General features: G+C 37.9%; 1 protein-coding gene across 2 annotated transcripts in view; it reads right to left on the bottom strand.

The window, feature by feature from the left end:
- ZFAND6 (zinc finger AN1-type containing 6) overlaps positions 1 to 14,385 on the bottom strand; it is a 75,579-nt gene extending 61,194 nt beyond the window's left edge. The window contains exons 1-2 of one of the 2 annotated variants that reach the window (XM_029239477.1): positions 14,245 to 14,362; positions 2,647 to 2,722 (exon numbers count right to left, since the gene is read on the bottom strand). The gene's annotated coding sequence lies outside the window, so the exon portion shown is untranslated. Of the gene's footprint in view, positions 1 to 2,646; positions 2,723 to 14,244 lie in introns of both variants that reach the window. The other variant, XM_029239476.1, reaches the window with a different exon arrangement.
- Positions 14,386 to 18,644: the final 4,259 nt, after the last annotated feature.

The following is an 18,644-nucleotide window of genomic DNA, read 5'->3' as shown; positions in this document are numbered from 1 at the left end:
TGGAAGTGAAGATCAGTCAGGATGCTGTTTTAGTAATCTGAGAAACCACAGCATGACGTGTGCTAAGATGGTGAAGAAAAAGAAGGATGGATCCTAGAGGTACTATGGGTTTAAAATCAGTAGGAAGTTGTGGCTAACTGGGGATGAAGAAAAGGAAGAATCAGAATGACACCTGGGTTCTGGCATGGATAGTAATACCCACTTATTGTGAGAGGAGGGAAAAAAGGGCTTGAGGGATACTGCTGGGGAGGACAAAATAAGCAGATAAGTTTAGCTTTGTTGAGTTTAACACAGGTATGGAAGAAACATTCATGAGCTGGGTGAACAGGGGTCTCAAGTGCAAACAAAAAAACTATTCATGATGCCAATCTCAGAATTGTTAATATATACAGGATGCTAACTGAAGATATGGGACTGGAGATTACCCAAAAAGTATATAGAGAGAAGAGTGTTAAGGTCAGAATCCTACAAAATTCCAATACTTAATGGTTGTAAAGAGGAAACATTTGCAAGGACAGAGATCACAAACAGAAGGAAGCCCAGGCATACCATTAAACTTATGGGAGGAGTTTCAAGAAGTAAAGAGTAGTCACTAGTGCTAAATTTTGCTAAGAAATCAAGTACTGACCAAAAAACAAAACAAACAAACAAAAAAACATGGGAGTAGGGGAAGTACCCAAGATGCTTATTTGGGGAGGGGAAAAAAAAGGTATAGAGAGATAGATGGATCTGTTCCCTTCTACCATAACATTACTAGCCACAATAATGTTTTGAGTTCTTTTTTTTCCTAATGACATACAAATGCAGAAAATCAGATTCAGCCAAACAGGTTAATATACACATCAGTTAATAAATAAGCATTCCTAAGTTATTTAAAAACAAAAACAAAAAAACCCTCCTAAAACATTTACCTACTTTTATAAAGAAGCCATACAGGAAAAACACTGCAAAACTGTAAAGTCCCCCTATTACACAGAACAAAGAGACCTTGTAATTACTAAGCCACGGTTTCTAGGCTCTTTCAAGTTTTACCAACTTGCTGCCCCTTAACCTTTTTCCTTATGTCATTAAGAAAATGAAAAATCACTGTATTCCCCTTGAATGGAGATGAACAATAGAGACTTTGAATGCATTTAATATCATCTCCCCTCTAGATCACTTTTTTTCTCCATTCTAAAAGAATAAAATAGGGCTATCACTATTGTTATCTTGGCTCAATATTAGGTCATTTAGAGTTTCTTCTCCCTCTAGAGAACTGGCTTCTACACTCCGAATGAAACTAGTGTACTAAAAAGGATACTCCCTAGTTCTGCAACCAGAGACCAGTACAGTAGAGAAACAATTAAAGATCATCTGTTCTCAAGGTTCTAATGTTACCAGAGTACTAGAGGAGTAGGTAAACCTTTGTGTTGGGTACCCATCAAAATGTAATCTACAGCCAAATTTGAATGACTTTCACTAAAATCGTTATATTTACAAGTACCTTCATCTCTATCTGGCAGCAATAAGATGAATCTCTTAAGAAGAAAATTAAATGCATCTTCTCAAATTCAGAACAAAAGAAATATGATATAAATATTTAAGCACCAACATAAATTTTAAATATTCAGGTGAAACTTAAACAATTGTTCTACTCATGAATAAAGTATTTAGATTATCTGTATAAAATTCTGACACATCTAGCAAATTTAAATGCAGAGAAAATGTATTTTGCAACAATTATTTCATTAATGAAAAGTGATGAGTTTTAAGTTTTTTCTCTTCCATTCCAAATGTTACGAAAACCAAAGTATCTGGAAAAATCAAACTCTTAAGCCATGAAAAACAAAATAGGCATTAAAAGAAAAAAAAAAAACAGCACTTCCCCCTGTAACAAACACAGTGACCAACATACCAACGTTAGCTCTGAAAATTAGATACTAAATTTATCAGCAAAAATTTACAGAAAATAAATTACTTAAATTGCAAAATGAGCTAGACTATTTAATTCAAGATTATACATACATGCTCAACTACTGGTTCCATCAGTGAGTTAGAGCTTAACTCATGACTTAACACTGGCTCCCATTTATAAATTAAAATTAGAATTTTTAAACGTCTTACAGAATTTTGCTTTAAAACAACTTTTTAAGTTTATTCTGGTGCATTAGTTAACAAGTTCCTATCCTGAACAATTATAGCCTATTCTATTTAACAGACTAGCTGGCAAGAGTACATACATAATGCAGAAGTTATTGTCAAACGGAGAATGCTCTTACAGACAAACGGAAACAACATAGGACTAGTAACACACTACGTGTGTGTAGTCATTTTACCTTCAATTGAAAGCCTGTGAAATACTGGAAAGGTGTAATATATCATTTTAAAACCCTGATCTATACATACTAATTGTTTCTATATTGTACTTAAAAAATCAGAAATGTGCTATTCATACCTGTTCAGAGTTAAGTCAAATACTACCACTCCCTCTCAAAAAAATGTTTGATGTACTTTCTTACAAGAAAGTACTTCTTCTGGTATGTGCTTACCAAAGAACATGTACTGAGGAAAGCTGGCGGGAACGACAATGCCAATGTAAAACATTAAGCCCTCTACTTAAATGAAGCAATACATACAATATTAACCAACAAAGATATAATTACTCACTTAAGTGGGTAAAAATTCTCCCAATTTCCTTCAGCTGATCTTAATGTCCAGAGAATGGATTCAGATCCATCTACATCTTGGAAAATGGAATTTAAAATAGGCTATTAGTTTAGGCAAAAACTAATCAACAAGTCAGAGAGCTTCAGAGGCACACTTTAATGAGAACACTTAAGGGGCTACCCATTAGAGAAATTTTTGAAGCACATTCTTCTGGTGGCAATATAAATTGGAATAACCTTTTCGAAAGGCGATTTGGCTACTGAAGTGTTTATATCCTTTGATCTAGGATCTAAGCCCACTCCAGGGGATTTTTCCAAAAGAAATAAAGAGGAAAGTATTCTAAAATTTACACAAAGAGGTTTGTTCAACGCAATACCGTTTAAAATGGTGAAAAATTAGGAACAATCTAAACGTAAAACAGGTAAAAGACTAGGTAAATTAAGGTCCCATTAACCTAAGAGAATTATATAGCAAATGAAATGAAAACAATTTTAACAATATATGATATAGTTTAACAAAAAAACATAAAACTGCCTTTATTTACAATGAGAGGGAAAATATAAGAATATGGTAAGGTGCAGAATAGAAGAGGGGGAAAAAAATAAGACCACCTCACAATGATCTTGTGGATATCTGGGTGACTTTTCTTGATTTTATTATTACTATAGTATTGCTTATGCAATAGATAGAGCAGAAAAGCATTAATTTAAAAACTTTTGCATGATCTGGAAGAAGCAGCATAGCAAATACAAGTATACTGATTATTCAAATTATTCTGTACCTTAATTTCTATGCGATCAAAGAGCAACAATATAAAGACAAGAGTCTCTAAAGGAAACTTCTGGTACTGAAACATACTACAATTATTTCATAAGTAAGCAATGTCAATAGATTCATAGATACTTTTTTTTTAAAGTTTTGGTAGTCTACCTATACCTCTGAAAAATAGAAATCCATCCATTTCCTGTTTCAAAAGGGTGTCAATTACTTTACGTCCACCTTTGAAAGAAATGAAGTTTGAAGGAAGGAGAAAGTTTTTACCTTGTTCTATATAAAATGAATCCATGATCTTTTAAAAAACAAAACTAAAATTATAAGCATATTAAAAATGCCAACAATATTGCTAGATTTAAAGTATACTGAAGTTTTAAAAAAGGGGAGGTATGCTGGGGGATAAAAAAAAAATTAAACAGCTGGCATTTCAATTCTTTAAAAAGGACCAACTTAACCCTACCACATATATCTGTCTTTTAGCAACTTAATAACATCTTAAGTTCAAGGAAAATGACATATCAAATAGACCTCCTCAAGATGTCATTTACAAAAACTGACAAATGACTCCTCAAACATCCAATCCAAGAGAAAAGCCTGTTACTGGAGATGATTTTTATTCAAGTATTTTTTAATGACACTTAAATTCTGAACTAAAAGTAATGATAAAGAAAGTCAAGTTTGATTCTCTGAACACCTATTTCCTGTCCAAACAGCCCTTTTGTTCTGCTTCCCTGCTTAATTTTAATGTTCAGCTTGCATCAGAAAATAGCAACAATGACAAAACCTAACATACACAGAAGCATAAAGGAGCAAAAGTGTAAAATAAAGGATCATTAAAAGATTAGAACAAAAATCCTACCAACAAAACCTCCACAATTTTCTGTTTGCTTCACCTCAGATTAACTTCACTTGAAGCTGTACTCCAAAGCAACCAAACCTGAATACCAAGCTCCACCTTCTCCAATTTTAGTGGCTGAAGAGTAAAATCTCCTCCCTGTTAGTGAAACTGATAATTGTGATTGGATACGGCTAATATCCATTATTTTAAAGAACTTTTCCTTGCTAGCAGGTTAGGTAAACACTCTAAAACCCCCTGGATAAGCTGGTTTCTTAAAGGAACAGTAGGTAATGTTTCAGTTTTCCCATCACATACTATTTGCTTACTCTTTTGTCTAGGTAAAAAATAAATAAACCAAGTAACAGAAATGAAAATCTCACAGACGCAGCATTAATTTGCAGTTCAGCAACCAACTGTTTAAAATACAATGCTTTTAAGCTAAATCATTTGATATTTTTTAGAGCCTGAAGGTGAAGTTATGCTTTATAAAGACTCCTTTTTCAATACAGTTCACATTTTGTACGAAAAATTTAAAACGGCAACAGAAAATCCATTGCAAAATTTTGCTAATAAGAACAAAACAGTCTTTTCTCTAAGACTTAAACATAAAACCACATCTTAAGTGAAAATACATAGCACTAGAACACTGAATGCAAAAATTTCATTTCTAAGCTATCAAATTCACTGATACTTATGTTCTCAGTATCACAAGAACAGAATGAAATTTTCAGTGACATAAGACTGATAATTCTATTTGAAACTGAAGAAAAATGAGGCAGAAACATTATTTCTATATTACCACATTTACAGGTCTGACGTTGCGCGTTTTTGCAAGGATAATGCTTATCCACTGCAAATGGATATCTATAAAAGGAGAAGGCAACTTGTTCTAATGAACATGTTCAGGTATAAAGTTTGGAATGGTTTAAGCTGTTTTTTAAAAAAATCATTATTATTTTTTTAAGAGATGGGTGGACACTATTTTGTACGCTACTTAAGGATTACTTTAACGTGGCATGGAAACCCTAAGGTACAGCTGAAGGGTATACATATGCCTCTTAAAACAGTAAGTTAAGTTAAATGTTATTTTTACTACAGAGATTCTGATTTTTCAACAAAAAAGACCTACAGTCACTTCGTACATTACTAAATTTGCTGTATTTTATTATGTTTATTTTAATTAGAACTGTGTGTTTTTAGGAGCTTGACCCATTAACTACTACTCTGACATTAATCATTATCTGATTGAATGACATTTAAATAATATTAAGCGCTACCAAAAATTGATTTATAAAAACAGATTCAAAATTAAAGCAAATTAGCATAGCTCCTTCTTAAAACATATTCAGTAAGTTTATATAATTTTAAATTTGAATTTAGTTTTCTAAGTTAAAAACCTTTCAAGCATTTTTCCTCAAAGAAAATTCATATATTAGAACAACATAAAGCCAACAAACTTGTTTTGAATACAAAGAGAAGCCTTTGTAAGAAACTGAAAATTCACATAATTGCAACTAGACATGAATATGGAGTAATACCCTGCAGAAGCCCAAACAGCTGCATAATCTATTATGCCTTTTAAGTGGACAAATTGAAAGAGCCAATTCACAGAGGTCTAGTCCCAAAATCCTTTGCAAGGATTCATGGCTGTGAATGCCCAGTACTTCAGGAGTCAAGTTCAGGTTTTCTTCCCACTGTGTGAACACTTGCAAAAGGACACTGGAAGCAGAAGAGGTACAGGAACAAACAATAGAAAAAATACATAATTTGAGTTACAGCATAGACTTGAGTTAATCATAAAACAAGTTTTAGATGGCCAAAATTTTACAGGGTTATAGAAAAAAAGATGGCAAATATTTTAATCTTAAAATGTGCCAAGCATAAAATTAGTAGACAGTTATGGGAGCCAAATGAACCTTTGTTCTAACGCCAAATTTTCACATCGAAGTTAATTATCTGTGTAAAACAAACGCATAGAACATACACTAATTTAACACCAAAACCACTCTCAATCTATAACCAACAGAAAAGAGAAATATAGACTTAGCTATTCCAGATTGTTCAAAGATCTCCAGGACCTACTTGAAAGAACTTCAAGTTGATAAATATCATTTTAGGTGGCTTACAGGTTAAAATTAAGGGTATTTTATTCCTCTCCTAAATCCATAGTAGAAGAAAACAACAGCAAAAATAAACGAAAAGAAAGCATTACCACAACTGAGATTATTTGAAAACAATATTGTTTCATAGGAACAGGGAGGCTGCAAAAGCTTCAAGGCTTCAAGTGATATGTGACAATATCACTTTTTGAACATCAAGTATTCAAAGGACGTATTGTATATTCTTTGTGGGAGTTCAGAGGTTTTCCCAAACCTATCAACTGAAAACAATTTAGAAGAGCACAAGCCACTGAACAACTTGGTCTCATTTCACTTTTGATTAAAAAGACCCTATATAAAGAATCAATACCTAGACTATTAGGAACAACTTTTGGTACAAACAGAGCAGGGCGAAAACTTCCACAGAATTTTTAAGCACTGAGAATAGCTCAAACTATTCTTCCTACAACAGAAATTAATCCTTGGCAGTAGTATCCCTGGGTGCTATATAAATATAAATTACAGGTATAATATAAAATATATTTTATATATAATATAAAATATAAATACAGGTAGTTAAGGCAGTAGTAGGTGAAAGGACCACCCTGACATTAGCAAAAACATGACTAGGGTCACTAAGGATAAAGTCTGAAAAACACCAACTAACGGAGGAAGAAAAAAATTAAGAAATATTTCCCTGACAAATACATGGTGTCTACAGAAGTGAGGTATGTATTTGAGTTTGCAACTCCTGACGGCTACCTTCTAACTCGTTAAGGGAAAAGAATACAAGGTGAGAATCGGGGAGAGAGGGAGGGTGGTGATGGCCCATTCAGCAAAATACTAAACACAAAGGAAACATTAAGAAAATAAACAGATTAGAAAGCATAAACCAAGCTGATAGATGTCTTTTATAAGACAGTAAATTGCTTTAAATCTAAAGGAATAAACAAGGTTACCAATAAAGTAAATTAAAAAGGAACAGAGATCATAATATTGAGACCGAAGTGTAAGTAAAGGAAAAAGCATTCATAATCCTCAATTATTTAGATTTAATAGTCATAAATTTTCATGTGCCAAATAACACACAATAGATACAGAAAAATGAAAGGAAACAGATTGGCAGACTTTAAAGCCCCCTTTCTTTAGCAGCCTAAGCCAGGGAAAAAAACCCAGAAAAACCCAGAAAACCCAAAAGACGAATGATGCATAGCAATTATTTCATAAGGATAATTTTTATATAGCTATCAAAAGAAAAGCTTCTTTTCTCAAGTCACAGGAAAACATATTTAATTTTAGTCATGAAGAAAACCAAAAATTTTAAAAAGCACAAGTTGAATAGGGAGCATTCTCTACCTATTGAAAAGTTTATTCATCCATCAAACTTTTTGAACACCTACTATATGCTGGGCACCACTAGCTGCTGTGGATGCCATGGTGAACTGTCTCTCCATTGTAGAAACTTACAGTCTAGAGTTAGACCAGTGCTGTCCAGCCAAAAAACAATGCAAGCCACATACTATTTTCCATTTTCTAGTGGCCACGCTAAAACATTTCAATAAAGTTAAGTTGAATGTAATATTTTATTTAATGCAAAACATGTAAAAGCATTTTTAAAAGTAATGAATTATTTCAATATGTAATCAATAATTTAAAAATTGAGCTCTTTTCCCTTTTTTGTGCTAGAAATCAAGTTCTTATTTCATACTTACAGCACATCTCAATTCAGACTTGCCATATTTCAATAGCCAGATGTGGCTACTTAAACTTAAATAAAATACCGTCGCTATCAGCCACATGATTATTTATAAATTAAGATAAATTTTCATTGTTGTAAAAGACTCTTTATCTCTGCTGTCCATTATAATAGCCACTAGTCACATGTGGTTACTGAGCACCTGAAACGTGACTAGTAAGCCTGAGGATATGAATTTTTTATATTATTTAATTTTAGTTAATAATAAATAGCCACAAATGGCTAGTAACTACCAGATTGGAAAGCACAGCTTTAGAAGAAAAAGATGCTAAAACAAAGCAAATGTGTCCAATGTGAAAAGATTAAGTATAGCCAACAGAAGAACTTAACCTCTTTTGCCAACATTAAGGATTAATTCATCAAGAAAATCACAATTAAGCAAACGGGGACAGCATATGCAAAGATCCTGAATGGGGAAAAAGTGAAAATACAGTAGAAATAATGAAGGAAAGTATCAAGGAGCAAAACAAGGTTATTTGCAGGCGACTGATTTGGATCATGGAATATAAATAGGATAGGAAGGTGGCGGCGAAGTGGAAGCAGCCTTACCACTTGGAAATAAGTCTTGCAGTAAAGTCTGTCCCACTCTCTTCACTCAGTAAACTCCAGTCATTCCAATCTCGGTCAAATCCTAAATCAAGCCAGGTACTTTTGTCCCCTTTGTCCTAGCAGTTCCCTTTACTTGGGAAACTTTCCCCAGCACTCTCCTGATCTTAGAACTCAGAATCACAGTTCCAAATTTTCTATACAGGACAAGCGTTAAGGCAGTAATCCAACTGGAAGATACGGGGTGGAGGGGGTAGGGTGGGGTTTGAAGCTGTCTGCAAGGCAATTTTTACAAAAAACTTTTACAGAAAAAGTTCAGTGTGTCATTTTTTTAATGTTCTGACAGACTGGGGAAGCTAAGAAAACTCCTCAAACACACTTCAGTATCACCGCTAACTTTAAACATTATATTCTCAGGACATCCAACTAGCACCTTCTAATCTCTATAGCACACCCTATTTCTTTCCTTCCCAGCACTTGTCAAAATCTGAAAACTGTTTACTCATTGGTTTGTTAATAGCCTAGCTTTTCCAACAGACTGTAAACTCCATGAGAGCAAAGACCCTGTGTCATTTTCATCCTTGTATCCTCAGCACTTAGCACAATGTCCAACTAGCATGGAGCAATGGTTTAAAGAATGAAAACTGCAACTGCAGGGATTTTAATAAAAATATTACTTGTCAAATTTTAAGGAACAGAGCTAAAACTAGGCTCAAAGGAAAACTTAATGGCATTAAAATTTTTTTCATTATACAACATAAAACATTAAGTGTAGAAATAACACAATATTTTTTTAATTTAAAAATTCAAAACCAAAAACCTAAAGAATCAACTAAAACGACCCTAAAGAATCAACTAAAAAACTCGAGGACTAACAAAGCAACAACCAAAAATTTGGGGGGAAAAGGGGGATGGTAAGACTTAACAATAACAAAATAAAAACACATTATTACTCCCAGTTACTAAAACCATGTGCACTGATTTATATTGAATAAAAGCTAAAAAGAATAAAAGGTAAAAAGAACCAAACATATATGTATTTAGTATATGACAAAAGTAGCTTTATTTGAAGACAAAAGAAAAAGTTTTCTTTAATGGGGCTGAAATAACTGATTGACTATTAAGGAAAAATAAGGACAATTATTTCACTTCACATTTTATGTCAAAATAAATCCTGGATGAACAGAAAAGAGATAGATGTGAAAAATGAAACCACAAAAGAACTAGAAGAAAACAGTTATCTGGGTAGGAGAATCCATTAAATATGAAAGTAGAAGCTAAATATAAAAAGAAAGTATTAACCTAAACTTCTTAAAAGGTAAAAACTCTTCTACATTATTAAAAAATATATATCATAAACAAATGAAAGGCTAATGAAGAGCCAGGGAAAATGTTCGTAGTATGTGTCAAAGGGTGGCTATCCTAAATATATAAAAGGCTAAAAAGGGTATCGCAAACATAAAACACCACCCCAAATGAGCCAAAGACAAACTAGATGTCCAACCTCTATATCTCTACTCATTATCATAATTAATTAATCTAAGAAATAAATAATAAATCTTATGGAAAGGAAAAGAAGGAAAGAAAATACTATTTCTTGGTAAAGATATGGAGGAAATGTGTATTCTCTCATATTTTCAGTCAAACTTTACACAGGTTTGGTCAACTTTATACTATAATGTTAGTCAAACTTTTAAGACAAGATTTTTGTCAGTATTTATGAAAAGACAAAAAATGTTCATATCCTTTAAGCAATTTTAAGACAGGCTGAATCCTAAAGGAATGAGAAATACATAGTAAGATTTAGCTCTTAAGATGTTCTTTACCACATTATAATAGTGAAAATGGGATGAAGTAACACATTATACTCAACAGGTGACTAGTTAAATTACAGTATTTCATAACATGAAATGGTATGCACCTTTCAAAAATTATATTTTTAATATATGGGGACCTAATGATAAACATGAGGGAATCCTGTGGCCCCCAACAGTTTACATTCAAGCAGGGGATACAGACAATAACCAAATAAATCATTTCAGATGTTAGGTTGTAAAAGGAAACGAAGAAGGGTAACAGTTGTCAGGGAAAGTGGTCTGAGAAGGCATCTCAAAAGGAGTGGCTTTTGAACAAAACACGACTGAGTGTTCCAGGCAGAAGGAACAACAATTTTAAGAAAACTAAGCTTGGCATGCTCATGAACCCCCAAAAAGACCAGTATTACTGGGGGTACATGAGTCAGGGGAGAGTGGCAGGATATAAGTGTATGAAGCTGGCAGGCCTGATAGTCTCGAGCAGCACCGTCCAATCTGTAGCCACAAGCAAGGCCAGCCTAAAAAGTACTTGAAGTGGAAAATACACAACAAATTGCGAAGACAGTCTGAAAAAAGGTAAGTAAAATACCCCATTAATAATTTCTTATACTGATTACTTGCTGAATCATAATATGTTTCGGTTAAAAAATATTTCACCTGTTTCTCTCCCTTTTTTTTGTAAATGCGGCTATCAGAAAATTTTAAATTTCTTATGTGGCTCGCATTTGTAACTCCTACTATATTTCCATTGGACATTGCTGGTCTAGGGTATAAAAAAGTTTGAATTTATTTTGTGTACTGAAAAGTTGTGGAGGGTTTTGAGTCTGGGAATAACATAATCTAATTTATACATTTAAATGATTGTTCTGCACAGGAAAAGCAAGTAGATGGTAGGGGAGAGATTGAAGAAAAGGTACCAGTTAGGTGACTACTACCACCATCTTTTGTACAACAAAGATGTTGAGACGGAACATATTTGGGATAAGTTTTGAAGATAGAAGCAGTCTAGTACTGTTTACAATTCAACATTTAGTTGTTTAGGATATGAAGAATACACAAAAACAAAGACTGGGGGTATACCTGCCAAAATGTTAATGATTATTTATTCTTTGTAACTTTTCTGAAAGTTTGAAAAAAAAATGCCCTTATAATCAAATACAAAAGTGAGTTGTTTTTTTTAACACGATAAAATAGCCCTATCAAAACAAAGCATCCTGACATTTGTCTGCAGGCTGCATACACTGTTTAAAACACACACACACCCCATCTCTCATGCCTTTAAATAAAAAACAGCTTATTCAAAGATATACATAACCTCATATTACTTACACACCGTTTTCAGGAAGTTAATACTGCTCCCTAATTTGTCTTTGCATTGCTGTTTGCATGATAAATAAAAGCACTCCCAAATCTGAGGCAACGGAAATAAAAAGTACTTAAATGTGTGATTAACATATCCTGGTAAATACTCACCACACACCTTTCTCCAAAAGTGTTCCCAAGGACACACTCAATGTAATTCCAGAGAATAACACTTTGGTCCTAATCCTTTTCCTTAAAGGCTCTGCCATTCGATATGTGCTCCCCTTAACTAAAGTCTGCATAACTGAAAGGATAAACTTAGGACAGGTTTCTTTTACATAAGTATACTAAGGCACAAAAGAAGTTTTAAGTAATTTGCCAGAGACTACAAAGGGGGAAGGAGGAACACAGAGTGATTTATTTTATACCCAATCACGTGTTTTTTTCTACTATGTTTACATTTTGCACTGAAAAAGGAGGTATCAAATAGTGCCAGACTTCTTACCACGGGATTTCCAAGGAAAAGATTCATTGTATACAGATTAACAGGAATCCTGGGTTCTCATGCAAATGTTCAAAAACTGTGAGCCAACCACTACGGATATGAATCTTCCATTAAAACATAAAAGAGAATCCTAAAGTTTTTCATTTATTTTATTTCTAGTATTTCAATCTCTTTTACTCCTGACTACCTAAAATTTCCCAATGAAATCTACATTCACTCTAAAGAAACTCTGGCACTTGTGCACCAGGAGCCAGGAAACAATGTTCATAAAGCACAGCTGTTGACAGCAAAACAAAATCAAAAACATAATCTGAAGGCCCATGAGTTATGGAAGATTAACACAATATTGTACAGCAATGAAAGGACTGAACTACAGCCACATACTACTTTTATAAAGCTCAAAAGCAAACTAAACACACTGAGCACACAAACGTTATGTGATGAAACTTTCTAAAAAATGAAACAGAATGGTAAACAAAATCCACTACACTGAAATGATTACCTCAGTAAGAAGTGGCAGAGGTATACGACAGGTAAGAAACTCATAAACATATGCAAGTTTTGGTAATGTTCCAGTTATTGGCTTGGGGGTGCAAATCAGGAGTTTTATTATATTTTATCTCTTTATACCGCACTGTGTGTATTCATACTTTTGTGGTATCAAATATACTTTGAATACTTGGCTTCTTAAAAAAGGGCTTTATGGAGGTATAAGTGGCATACAATAAACTGCACATACTTTAAAGTGTAAAATGTGATCTGTCGTGATAATTTCACAGGAAATTATCACTACAATCGAGATAATAATCCAACAACCCCTAAATACTCCTCCTGTACACCTTTGCGATCCCTGTCTCATTAAATGTGTTTTAAAACGTTAAAGAAAAAAAGTTAAAAGACAACCTGTTTGGGAATTTTGCAGAAAGAGAACATTTTCCCCTGAAGCCCTAGACTACGGGAAACTTGCCAAGTGTCCTAAAATTGGCAATATAAATATTACATAACTAACCTTAAAAGTGTACGGGATTTTACATTAAAAAGTCACATTCCGAATTTGATCTGCAAGAGGACTTTAAATCTCTTTCTCGGAGCATTAAACCATTAAAAACTAACCAGTTTTTACCGCCAAACAACTTTAAACATAAATGGTCTGTGTGTAACCCTAAGCCCTTAACTTCTTCACAATGTTGAACGACCTTCTAGCTATGAAGATACATCATCAGAGCACCTTAATCGTGTGGTTTAGCACAAGCTTTCAACGTAAAGTTAAAATTATTTCAAACACGATATTCTGCTGTACTTGTTTACGTAGCTAGACGGCAACTTGAAAATACTATTTGAGAGGAAAATTCAGAAATCCTGAGTCCACCAAACAGAAGCAGAGGAAAAAGAGACCGACCCCAATCCCCTTTTCTAGTCCGACTTGCTAGACTTTCCCCCTCGCCGGCTTTTGAAAACACGGCAGGTGAAAAACATTCCAAAAAGGACTCAGGCTCGGAGCCGCGGGGCGGGGAACTTGACCGGGGCTGGTGACAGGGACGCGCCCGGGGTCCCTCCGACTCCTCACCCGCCAACTGCTTGGCACCGGGTGCGAGCGGCGAGCGCAGCGGCCCCCGCGGCCCGCAGGGAGTAGGAATACGACCTCTGCGCGCCAGCCCCCGCCCCCGGCGGTAAGCCCCGGCCCGCGAGCGCCGGGCGCGCGCCCGAGGGGGCCCGCTGCGCCCCGGCCCCTGCCCCCGGGGCCGGGAATCCCCTCGCCCCTCAGCAAACGCCCGGCCTGGGCCCGCGAGCGAGCGGCTAGCCCACCACCTGCTGCGCCCGCCGGCCGCCCTCAGCTTCCGGCTCCCCCGGGCCGGGAAGAGCCGGGGGAGGGCCTCGCCTCAGCCTCAACCGAGTGGGGGAAGGGAGTGAGAGGGGGAGGGGTGGCGCCGGGCCGCCAGGGCCCTGTGGGCCGCGGTCCTCACCTGGCGGCGGCTCTCTCCGCCTGACGCGCTGCCCGCCGCCGCCGGTCGCCGCCGGTGAATGGGGACAGGTGAGGCCACCGAAACCCCGCTCGCCCCGGCCCGGCCGCCGCCACCAACCCCTCCGCCTGCTGTTTATTAAACTTTTCTGTTTGGTTGTTCGGCCTGTGACGCGGCCGCCGTGGAGAGCTCCGGGATTGGCCGGCTCCTAGCGCTGACGCAGCACCCCCCGCCCGCAGCCTAATTATCACCGGCCGGGGCGGAGCCGCAGGCCGGAGCCGGTGGTGAGGGGCGGGGCCAGGGCTCGGAGCGCGCAGCGATTGGCTAGGGCCCAGAGAAGAGGAGGGGCGGAGCGAGGGGAGACGCTCCTCCGCCCTCTCCGCCTCCACTGTCCTTTCCTCCGCTCTCCCTGGGTTCTTCTTCCTGGCGGCGGGAGGACGTTTCGAGGGGTTTTGCGGGGATGTGTTGGGTCGGGGGTAGTAGGTTCAGGTCCTTCTGCTACCTCGAAGGGTGTCCCATGTTCCTGTCCCGGGTTGAGGCGCCAGAAAGAGTTGCGCTCCACCTGCCAGTTGTGCAAGAGGAATTCCGAGCTCTCCCCACGTGCAACCTCGTGCCCCCACTCCATCTTTGCAAGCGCAAAGTCCAGGGTCCGGGTGCGTACTCGAAGGCAGTACTCTGCCCCGCCCTGAGCCATGGCTTGGAAAGAGAAGGAAGAAGAGAAGCGCGCGTGCACACGTGTGCCACACACACACATATATATGCACTGACACACACGCCCCCACGGGCACCCAGCTCCCAGCGTTTCCAAAAGCGCGTGTCCGCTTCCCGGCTGAGTGGAGCAGGCCGCGCTACTACGCTGGGGCGTGGGGTGATGAGAATGGCTCCCCCGCAGTTTCTCGGCTTTCGGGCTCACGTGCAGTTCAAGAAGTACAAGATCGGAGTTCGAGGATATTCAGTCCTACCGTGAAAGAGGGGTTCGGATGGGGCCGGCAGATAGGAGGCGGACCGAGTCCTGAGGATCCTCTTTAATTTTATATTTGATGTTTTGTTCATGAATCTTTTTTTTTGGAACTAATTTTGATGTTTAAGAAAATATAGTATTAGGGACTTCCCTGGCGGTCCAGTGGTGAAGATTCCACGCTTCCAATGCAGGGGGCGAGGGTTCGATCCCTGGTTGGGGAACTAAGATCCCACATGCCCCGTCAAAAAAAGTGAATGAATTTAATTTAAAAAATATATGGTAATTAAAATATTTATCTTGATTACTGAGCTTTTTGGTGCCCCTTTAAATTTTAAGCTTGAAGTATCTCACTATCCTCACCCTAGTCGGGTGACGCTGGGGGGAGAGAGATTTTGAGGTGACTGACTGTAAAGGTAAGGTGTTTTGAAATACGGCTTTGGGATAAGAAGCAGTTAATTATAGAGGAGAGATAGGGGCCAGAAAGAAGTTTTCAAGGAGAAGGTGGCATTGGTTTTTGGCACTGAAGAGTGCATACGGCCCAGCCTGCTGGGAACCAATAGAAGCATTTTCCTGCTCTCCTAAAGAGGCTGGAAGATGCAGTGTGGGAGCTTGAAGAACAGAATGTGAAATGTTATGCGGTGTCAAACAGATGCTTCAGGAGCAAGGTAAGGAGCGTTCTGTGAAGTTACACCTAGTGTAAGCCAAAGAAGGGGGACTGTAGTAAACTGGAGGGTCTTGCCCAGGACCTAAAGGTATTCAAAATGTGGTTTTAAAATGCTTTCAAGTTTAATTTTAAAAACATACATACAAACAATGGACTAATGCAGCAAAAGAGGATTTTGCCCAAGGACATCATCCCTGATAATGGGGACTGGAGATCAGGTTATAATGGAGACTAGAGATAGTGTTAATTATTTTACAGATCTTCGAAGCCAAATTGAGTAGTTGACTTTACTTGGTGGGAAATGGGAAGCCATTATAGAACAAGAACTATAAGGAGAGGAAATGGTGAATTATAAAAGTTTGGTGGATTCTTCTGGTACTAGGAATAATTTTGCAGCCTGGGCCACCTGGGGTACTTTCAGCTGTTCACTGCCCTCTTGTCACTGGGTAGAAGAACTATATGAAAGGAACTTAGGTTTTTGGCCAGGGTTCAGATCCCTGATCAAACGTATTACTCAGAGACATTGAGCAATACTCAGCCTCTCTGGGTCTCAATTTTTTGAGTCTGGGAAACATCAGCAAACAAAACAAAGATCACTGCCTTTATAGATTTTTCATTCTAATGGGGGAGACACAAAAAACATAAGTATGTATGTTGTAAGTTAGAAGATGGTAAGTGGTATAGACTGAAGAAAAAGTAGAGCAGGGTAGAGGATGTGGGAGGGTGGGTTGCAGTGTTAAACAGAGCAGTCAAGGTAGGCTTCATTGAGAAAGTGAGGTTTGAATAGAATTGTAAGAGATGAGGATGTAGTCCTGAATACCTGGGAGAAGAGCATTCCAGACTGAGAGAACTGTTAGAACATGGGCCCCAAGGCAGGAACGGCCAGGAAATTGGTGTTCCTAGAGCCAGGTGAGCTGGGGAGAATAGGAGAGGAAGTTAGGGAGGTAGGGAGGACCTGCTCACGTAGGGCCTGGGGGGGGCCATTGGCTTTTACTGTAGAGCCAGTGCATGGTTTTGAGCAGAAGAGTAACATGATCTGACTTAGATTTTAAAGGATCATTCTTCCTGTCAGGTTGAGAGTGGACTAACAGCGCAAACAGGGTAGAAGCAGGATCTTTTAGGAGGATACTGTCTGCATCCACGTGAGAGAGAACGGTGACTTGGACCAGTAGAGCCAACAGAATTTCCTGATAGATGGGACGTAGCCGGGGACAGTGAAGAGTCAAAGGTAACATTCAGGTTTTGGGCTTGTGCAACTGAAAGAGGGAACAGGATGGAGATCAGGAGATTCTTCTGGCACACGTTGCATTCGAGATTATGTTTACACGTCCGAGTGGAGATGTCAGGTGGGCAGTTGGTTGTATATCGCTGGAGCTGGGGCTCAGGTGAGGGGAAGATAGCGGTTTGGGAGTCATCATCATATAAATAGTACTTAAAGCCTTGAGACTGAGCAGGAAGTTAGTACAAGGCAGACCAAGGACTGAGCCCTGGGGGTTCTGACATTGAGAGTTCACGGAGAAGCGTAGGAATTCACAGGGGAGGCCAAGAAGGAGGAAACGGGAAGTTGGAGGAAAACAGAAAGAGTTTGGTGTCCTAGAAGCCAAGTGAAAAAGTGGGTTAAGGAGCAAGTATCAAAAGCTGCTGCTAGTTCAAGTGTGAAGAGGACTGAGAAGTGACTTACATTTAGCAACATGGAAATCACCTTGGAGAATACAGTTTAGGTGGAGGGTAAAAGCCTGATGGGAGTGGCAATAGTATTTTACTTATTAGGGATTTGATGGGGGGCGGTTAATGCAATAATATGTGTGAAAGAACTTTGTGAACTGGCAAGGATATGAGCAAGTTCCTAGGGATTTTATCTTAAATTTCTTTTCATTCAGATTCTTGCCCAGTTTATCGTTATATTAACCTTGGCACCTAACACAGTGGAGTATTCACGTATATTTGTTATGAATTTGCAGAAACTAGGTTTACATGGCCTCTTTTGCTCCCTTTAGTTCCAAGTCTGTACTGAGAGATGACAGTATTGCATAGTGATTTGGAATTCAGACAGACCGCTGCTACTAATTAGCTTTGTGGTCTTAAGCAAATCATGTAAAATGGGACAAAAACCTACCTCAAACGGTTGTTATGTGGGTTAAAAGATACTACATTTGTACTCATCAAGCGAACATTGCATGCTGACTTTCTGCCAGCCTGTGTTGGTAACAACCAGGATACAGCAGGAAGTAAGAGAGCTAAAGGGCCCCCTCATTGACGTGTTTAAATTAATATAACACTTCTCATTGGCAGTGTATACATAAACAATACATTTACAGCACAGGTACCTACCTAATAGATGCTCAATAAATGATAATTTGCATTATTATCTCCGTCCTTCCTCTTTTCTGTGCTCCAGACAACGGTATCCAGTGTCTCTTCTCAGAGGCATTCAATATATCCAAGGTTCATTTTCTTCCCCCAAACACATTCTTGCCTCCTGTGGTCCCAATTTTGGCCAATGGTGACACCTCATTTACAGTTATTAGAGCTAGAACCTCATCCTTTTCCTTTCTTAAAATTTTTTAAAACTACTTTGTTGAGATTTAATACATATACCATAGAATTCACCCATTCAATGGATACAGTTCAGAGAAAGACAAATATTACATGATATCACTTATATGCAGAATCGAAAAAATAATACAAATGAACTTATTTACAAAACAGAAACAGACTCTCAGATATAGAAAACAAATTTATGGTTACCAAAAAGGAAGCGGTGGGAGGGATAAATTA

The sequence above is a fragment of the Monodon monoceros genome, unplaced genomic scaffold, assembly GCF_005190385.1.
Source record: "Monodon monoceros isolate NGI ecotype Baffin Bay Population unplaced genomic scaffold, NGI_Narwhal_1 Super_Scaffold_21, whole genome shotgun sequence".
NCBI classification, from domain to species: domain Eukaryota; kingdom Metazoa; phylum Chordata; class Mammalia; order Artiodactyla; family Monodontidae; genus Monodon; species Monodon monoceros.
This window is presented reverse-complemented; position numbering and strand designations above follow the sequence as displayed.